Here is a 9,068-nt window from a genome sequence, read left to right on the forward strand (position 1 = left end):
TTGGTCAAAAGAGGACGAGCCACTGTAAAAAGGTATGGTGTTTTGTTCACTTGCTTAACTACAAGAGCAGTGCACATAGAGGTGGCACACACACTGGACACTGACTCCTGCTTGAATGCAATCCGGCGGTTTGTGTGCAGGAGAGGCCACCCATCCATTATGCGATCGGATAACGGCACCAATCTGGTTGCTTCTGAAAGAGAGCTTCGTGAAGCAATAAAAGGCTGGAACCAGACAAAAATCCTAGATTCACTCTGTCAAAAGGGGATACAATGGATTTTCAACCCACCAGCGGGCTCACATTTCGGAGGGATCTGGGAAAGGCAGATCCGATCTGTGAGAAGGATACTGAAGTCTGTGCTAAAGGAGCAGGTTGTAGATGACGAAGCTCTCCAAACACTATTCTGTGAGGTAGAAGCCATAATTAATGACAGGCCAATCACAAAGTCATCCGACGACTCAAATGACCTGGAGGCCTTAACCCCTAATCACCTCTTGCTATTAAAGCGAGAACCATTGCTCCCACCAGGACTGTTTGAAAAAGACGACCTGTATTCTCGTCGCAGGTGGAAACAGGTGCAGTACTTAGCAGACCTGTTCTGGAAACGGTGGGTACGTGAGTATTTACCTCTTCAACAAGAGCGTCAAAAATGGACACAAGTCAGGCAAAATCTCAAACCTGGAGATGTTGTCATGATCGTTGATGACTCAGCCCCGAGAAACTCCTGGCTCTTAGGAAGAGTCACTCAGACCATCCCAGACTCAAAGGGACTTGTTCGTAGAGTGCTGGTCAAAACAAAGACAAACATTTTAGAAAGACCAGTTGACAAGCTATGTCTTGTGTGTGAAACGGACTCTTAAAAAGAGACATTGAAAAAACTGAGAAAGAGACTCTTTGCTATGTGACTTGGACACTCATTAGAAAATGTTTATTTTGTGTTTTTGAACAGTACAACTGTGTGTTTGGCACTTTTTTGTTATTGTTTGAGTAATTGTCAGCCTTATTGTCTTCCAATTAGGGGCCGGAAATGTAAGCGCCAAAACTGACCTAAAACTATTTTGAGTGATTTATACAATTATTGTATTTTTTGTCTATTATTATTGTGTTATTACCAAAGGGACAGAGTATTATTATTAGTATTTGCATATTGTGATATTATTTTGTTTACTAATATCAGGTATTGTTTGTTTGAATATATTGACACATTTCTGAAACATCTGTATTGTTCTGTGCTACTGCGCATGTGAAAGTTGACCAGTGACGTCAGGATTAGAGGAAATGAAAGTGAGAGTTTTTAGTCTAGATGATGTAACTGCAGGAGCAGGATGATACAAGTTTTTGACCGTAACTTCGTAACTTTGTAACCGTAACGTAATGTAACCAGTGGAATCGTATTTTATTATTTGTTTTGTTGCTGTTGGAAAGCCATTTTATTATTTTCAAGAGGATCCTATTTGAGAGAAGCTCAGGAGGAATATTCTGTTTGGATGGAAATAAAAGATTGGACTTTTCAATAAACCCCCTAAAATACACGACGATCTCCGCCATTCCTTGGATGTTGTAAGTTGTCAATATAACGTGGAGAATTCTTTAATGATACGAGTACGAGTCAATACTACAGTTCTGCATCAAGATCCTAAATTTGGCTATAATATTGGATAAGTAAAGTCGCATTTGGCTATAATATTGGATAAGTAAAGTCGCCATTATAGTAACTAAGTACATTTACTTAAGTACTGTACTTAAGTACAATTTTGAGGTATTTGTACTTTACTTGAGTATTTCCAATTTCCAATACTTTTACTCCAGAGGCTCTGCGGAGTCTCATGAGGCAAATATTGTATTTTTATTCCACTTTTTATTTGAAAACTTTAGTTACTAGTTACTTTGTAGATTTGGATTATTATTACAAAACATACATTAACCACTTCAGCCTTATATATTTCGGCCATTTGAGCTCACAATGCGTCACGACGGGACGCATTGTGAGCTTGTAGATCTGCTATTTTCAAAAGATTTCTATACATTTTATACATCTGAAAACTTGTGAAATGGGACATTCTGCATAATGAGTACTTTCTACTTTTGGTACTTTAAGTACATTTGGATCCTAATACTTTTGTACTTTTACTCAAGTACATTTTGAATTCCGGACTTTTAATTGTAACAGAGTATTTCTACATTGCAGTATTGATACTTTTAGTAAAAATGTTGAGTACTTTTCCCACCACTGCAATCTATCTAGTTTTTCAGTTCTGATGTTACAGTGACATTGATTGATTGATGTACTTTACGTAGTAAGACATGAGAAACAGTACATGGAAGTACAGATTCACAATACAAGGTCTACTAAACTGGAAGGCTCATAAAGCACTAAGCTGTTATAGCCAATCTACAAGCTCACAACGCGTTGTCAGCCTGTAGATCTGCTATTTTCAAAAACATTCATGCAAAAATGTTTAACATTTGGAATATTTTAAAAATATTTTAACACAAATCTTGTATGGGGGGTCCCTGGCACAAAATAAATTCAGATGGGGGTCCTCGGCCAAATACATATCAATGTTGGAGTCCTTGATGTGAAAAAGTTTGAGAACCACTGATATACAACACTGGTTCCCAAACAACGGGTCGGGACCCGTTTGTTGGTTGCGGACACATATTTATTTATTATTTACCGTTTCCTACAAATGTCAGGATCTGTGTCCTTGTATCGTATTTTGTAGTATCGCTCCTATTGTGTCCTGTTCTCCTTGTACTTTTATTGTGTAGTTATGTTCCTAGTGTTTCCTGTCTGCCCTAGTGTTTGCTACCTGTCTTGTCTCACCTCCCTGTGATTACTTCTTTCTCCACCTGTGTCCTGTTAGTCTCCCAGCCAATCCCTGTGTTGATTGTAGTTATGTTTCACCTGTGTCTGTGTCTATTTAAACCTCAGATTGTAGTTAGTGTCATGGTGTGTCCTTCCCTTGCATGTCCTGATTTAGTATCAGTTTGTATCCTATGTTTGTTAATACATCTTCAGTTAACCTTCTCTGCCTGGTTCTGCACTTGGTTCCAAAACTTGTCTCATATCGTGACAACAAATGGCCCAAAACATTGTATTAAAATTGTACTTACAGTACTTGAGTGAATGTACTTAGTTACTGTCCACAACTTGAATACAACATGAATAAAGCCAAACATAACAACATGTCTCCCACGAGCTCAACTGCTTTAGGTCTCCAATTGCTCTTGAAAATAAATATTTCCATTAACATTCTTTAGAATGTAATAATTAAAAGTCCAAGGCACTCTTTTGAAAAACATGTCTTTTTGACAAAAGGCTTTATTTTATTGGCTCAATTGGAACAGTGAAAACATTTTACAATTCACTGCTCCAAGGTGAACTCTCTGTTGTTGTACATTGGCTTTTTACGATTCTTTGAAAAGAGTTCCTTGGATGTTTAGTTCTTTAATATATTCACCACGTCAAAGAGTTAGTGGCATTTTGATTAGTTTCAAGGCTCAAGGTTCAAGCTTTAAGATTCAACCATTCGACAATTTTCACCATTTCTGTAGCCCTCTATTCTTCTTCTTTATTGCATAATTCGTTGCCTTTCAATAGCTTATCTTTACCATCGCAAAACAAAAAAAAGAAAGAAAAAAGAAAAACTAGAAAAAGTGCTCCTCGGAGCACAGGTCTCCGCCAGGTCAGGTAGGTTAGTGTGGGCCAGCAATGGTTTGGAATTCGCCATACAGGCTGGAATGTGTACCGATTTGCGTGGAATTTTGATAAAATCTGAAGGAGTAATATCCAAAAATGTGTTTTACATAAGTCAGCCTCCTGGTGGCGCTATGAAAGGCAGATGTGAAAAATGCAGGGCAAAGGTTTTTCCTTGGCCTCTAGAGAGTGCACGTACAAAGTTTTACACAGATCGGTGCAGTTACGGGTAAAAACACAAATCGGCCTGTTATAGCACCACCATGAGGTTGATTTGAAAATTATCAAGTGGCATTTCTTCCTCGGCCTAGTGGGAATGTCTGTGCAAAATTACACGGAAATTGCATGCTGTGTTCATGATTTGAGGCATTTTGTTCAAAACGGAGCACTCATGCAAACTTTGGAAGTGGACGGACAAACAGCTTTTTGTCTCCGCCATGCCTTTCGGCCCGGCAAAACGACAAACAAAAAAAACAAAAAGCTTAGACATGTATGTATATTGTTAAGACACCTTGAACTGATGGGCAGACAAACATCCAGATTCTATTGACATCGTCATCTCAGTATTGTGCGATGGAGTCCGGGTTCCCCTAGAGGGGGCGCCAAAGATCACAGGGGGGGTGATTAAACTTGACTGTTTGAAGACCATCTCTCAAGAAGCACCACTGCCCTAAACATGTAGTTAAACATGTAGTAGTGTTGTTAGTAGGAATAAACACTGAAGCACCCGGCAGGAAGAGGACTAAGAAAGGGGAGGAGCCAAACCAAGTTCCTGTTTCTACACAAAAATAAAGGTGTCCCCAGAGGCTAAAACAAACTGCAAGGAAAAAAACGTTGGGAACCACTGGATTAGGCAAAAGACGTGTCGTGTTTATGTTCATTTGCATATGTGCTCCTGCGTCTATTTTAAGACATTTTAGGCTAAGAGGAAAACAACTACATTCTTTGGATACTTTGTTGTTGACTATTAATTTTTGTTGACTATTAAAGGTTGAACGTGTGCTACAGCTCCACTAAACATTATAGATTGCCGTTCATATCCACAATAAATGTACTCAATACTTTTACTTTTACTTCACTACAATTATTTGAAAACTTGAGTTACTTTGCAGATATACATTATTACATTATAAAACATACATTAACCACTTCAGCCCTATTTTATACATAGACTATTTGAAAATAGCAGATCTACAAGCTCACAACGCGTCACATCGTGACACGTTGTGAGCTTGTAGATCTGCTATTTTCAGACATTTTAGTACTTTTACTTTTGGTACTTTAAGTATATTTTGATGCCAATACGTTTGTCCTTATACTCAAGTAACATTTTGTTGAACACGGGCCTTTTACTCGTAACAGAGTATTTTTTATATTGTGGTATTGCTAAGTAAAATATCTGAGTACTTCTTCCGCCTCTGTTCCCCACACTATCTCGTTGGTTTGAAGGTGGTTATTATTCAGCATCAAGCTGTTTGTAATTCAAACCCACTGAACAGTAAGTGACTGTTGAACATTCCTTTCCAGATGAACACACTGCCCACCTTGTACTGCAGCCTGCCTGCTGCTTTAAACCAAGCTGCATGGCTAATAAATGTCACTGTAGTCTGACAACGTTGTATTCATACCAGAGCAACATTCTGCAAATGTCAAATGTTACCTAAGAACATTATTTCCATTCCTACAATATCTGTCTGTCTCTCTGTCGGGTTGGAAACCTCATATGTCCAAAACTGTTACTTTTCAGGAATCAAATTCAGAAGGAGCAGATCTACGAGCTCAAAACGTGTTGTTTCGCGTTGCTTTTTGCGCTGCTTTTGTGTGATGCTGTAGTATGATCAAGTAGGGCGTTATTTTACGAAAAAACAAGTTAAAATATGGAGATATGAGTTTTCTGCCCGACAGCAACAATACACAACAATATTATGTCATTTGCAAATATTCTCGGCTGATGTAAATACAACATAGATGTGGAATAATCAAGGGTCGAACATTGAAAACGTTTAAACACAAAATCAACTCTGTCTCTGTCTCGTTTGAGAACCACTGGTTTGTGAAAGTGTTTTTGTTGCTCTCAGCCTGCCCTCCAGTGATGGAAAGTAACTAAGTACATGTACTCAAGTACTGTAGTTAAGTAAAAAAAAATGAGTATTTCCATTTTTCTATAGCCTACTTTTACTTCTACTCCACTACATCTCAGAGGCAAATAATATTATTGTACTTTTACTCCACTACAATTATATGAAAACGTTACTAGATTTGGATTATTATTACAAAACACATTAACCTCTTCAGCCCTATATATTTCGACCATTTGAAAATAGCAGATCTACTTGTCGATCGGCTATTTTCCAAAAAATTATTTACATTTTTAACTTGTAGATCTTTGAACAATGGATTGAACAACTCCTTTGAGTTTCCTACCGGAGACATTAGCATGTTTCCACTGGACATCAAATTATTGGCTTAGGAATGTGACAAAAACAAAAAAATCTCCACGAATTCAATGCTTCATGGGGTGTATTTTTTTTACCCAAAGACCAAGGAGATATGATTTTTCGAAGATCTAGACTCCCATCCACTTCCTTGTTAACTTAAAACTTAAACATTTTGTATCTCGGCTCCTGAGTACTTTTTTTTTTCAATGAAAAATCTCTGGCAGTGGGCAAAAAAAAAAAAGTTCTGGCAGTGAATGAGTAAGTAAAACATGTAAGTACTTCTTCCATCACTGCTGCCCTCAATGACCTCAGCACCATGACAGAGAAGAGCCTCTTCAGTTCACTCTGTCCACTGGTCTATGTCACATGACCCACTGGTCTGTGTCACATGATCCACACCAGTGCTTCTCAAAACATGTTCATGTCAAGGACTCTCTACAGTGATGTATTTGGGCTGCAGAGTATAAAATAGACCCCATCTGATCTGAAAGGGTTTTGTGCCATGGGCTTTGTGCCATATATAAGATTTCTTAGATTTTAGAATATTAAAATTCCTAAACAGACAGAGAGATGGATGGACTTACGGACGGACAGATGGATATACGGTAGACAGACAGACAGACAGACAGACAGACAGACAGACAGACAGACAGACAGACAGACAGATGGATTACTTTGTCCACCACAGGTCACATGGCTTATACAGTGGTGGAAAAGGTACTCACATATTTTACTTAAGTAAACTTATCAATACTGCAATATAGAAATAATCTGTTACAAGTGAAAGTCTGGAATAAAAAATTGACTTCAGTAAAAGTACAAAAGTATTGGTATCAAAAATGTACTTAAAGTACCAAAAGTAGAAAGTTCTCACTATGCAGAATGTCCCATTTCAAGTTTTCAAATGTGTAAAACATCTTTTGAAAATAGCAGATCTATGCGACGCATTGTGAGCTTGTAGATCGGCTATTTTCAAATGGCCGAAATGCATAGGGCTGAAGTGGTACAGTATGTTTTGTAATAATAATGAAAATCTACAAAATAACTAGTAACTCAAGTTTTCAAATAACTGTAGTGGAGTAAAGTACAATATTTGCCTCTGAGATGTAGTGGAGTAGAAGTAAAAGTAACCTCAAAATTCTACTTAAAGGGGATTTTTGGACCACGTTTTTCTTACCTTTTCTATGATGGTACGATATCCTAGGATGAATGGTTCAGTAGAAAAAAATCGTAACTCCATCCCGGGTCCGTCACAGCTAAAAACGCACGGCAATACACTATGACTATGCAACGTGATTGTCTTGAATGCGCTCCACCGGAAGTCTCACTAGACGAGAGATTGAAATCTCGTCTAGCGAGACTTCCGGTGGGGCGCATTCAAGACAATCACGTTGCATTGTGTTCTGTCACTATGAACGTCAGATATCACCAATTTTCTTTTTTTTAAATATGCGATCTAGCGCATAAGGCCTAGGGCCTATTGTCGCGCATTTTTAGCTGTGGCGGACCATGGATGGAGTTATGAAAATGTTCTACTGTACCATTCATCCTAGGATATTACATAACATCATAGAAAAGGTAAGAAAAGCGTGGTCCAAAATGTCCCTTTAAGTACAGTACTTGAGTAAATGTAGTCAGTTACTTTTACACCACTGCTTATATAAATAAGTGCCAGCAGAGAGTGTCACATCATGCAGTCACCATGTGGAAAAGTACCACAACACAGTGTGACACGAAGGCAGTGACGCACACACACCACGCAGTGTGAGGTGACATCACAGCGTGGTTGCCTGATATAAACCCAGACAAAAGGTGTGAACGGAACCTGAGCCGGCTAACCTCCTTCCTGTCGTCATGGCGACAGCAGTCAGTCAGTCGCTCCAGTGACACAGTAGAGGAGGACAGAGAGGAGAGAGCTCTGACTGAGGAGGAGGCTCTGTGGCCCTGAGGGCTGAGAGTACCTCCCTATACACCTCCCTATGTTATACCTACACCTCCACCCGCCCACTGGGGGAATGCACACATGCAACCTGGCAACCAGTGGTGTAAAGTAACTGAGTACATTTACTCAAGTACTGTTCTTAAGTACAATTTTGAGGTACTTTGACTTTACTGGAGTATTTCCAATTTTCAGTACTTTTACTTCTACTCCACTACATCTCAGAGGCAAATATTATACTTTTACTCAACTATAATTATTTGAAAACTTTAGTAACTAGTTACTTTGTAGATTTTGATTATTATTACAAAACATACATTAACCACTTCAGCCCTATATACATTTCCGCCATTTGAAAATAGCCGATCTACAATCTCACAATGCGTCGCAATGCGACGCATTGTGAGATTGTAGATCTGCTTTTTTCAAATTTCTTTTAGACTTTTTTTAATACTTTTTGATATCGATACTTTTATACTCTTACTCAAGTACATTTTGAATTCCGGACTTTTACTTGTAACATTGCAGTATTGATACTTTTACTTAAGTAACATTGTGAGTACTTTTCCCACCACTGCTGGCAACCGAGCAGTGGTGAAAGTATACAAGTAAGTACATTTACTCAAGTAAATGTTGCAGTTAGAACTGCAGATTCCGTAATCTGACTCACCTCTTCAGATTCCACCTTTTAGCCTGTAGCACTTGACCTAGCTTTGACGACCATGCAGTCTTATGTAAAGATTACAATGTCATTTAGATAGAAAGTTATGTAGTTATGTAGTTATGTAACTATAGGATGACCTGGCATCCTATAGTTACTATAGTTTTCTTTAATATTATTTAGACTGATGCTAGGTTCATGCCTATGATCCTAGACCTAGATCCTACATTGTAAATTGTAAGTAGTGTACATATACAGTTTTCAGGTGCTTTTTCTCCAGTTGAGTATATCCATTTTGTTTTATAATTCATACTTCTACTCCACTACAT

Source organism: Gymnoscopelus braueri (genome assembly GCF_963280865.1).
Source record: "Gymnoscopelus braueri genome assembly, chromosome: 1".
NCBI classification, from domain to species: domain Eukaryota; kingdom Metazoa; phylum Chordata; class Actinopteri; order Myctophiformes; family Myctophidae; genus Gymnoscopelus; species Gymnoscopelus braueri.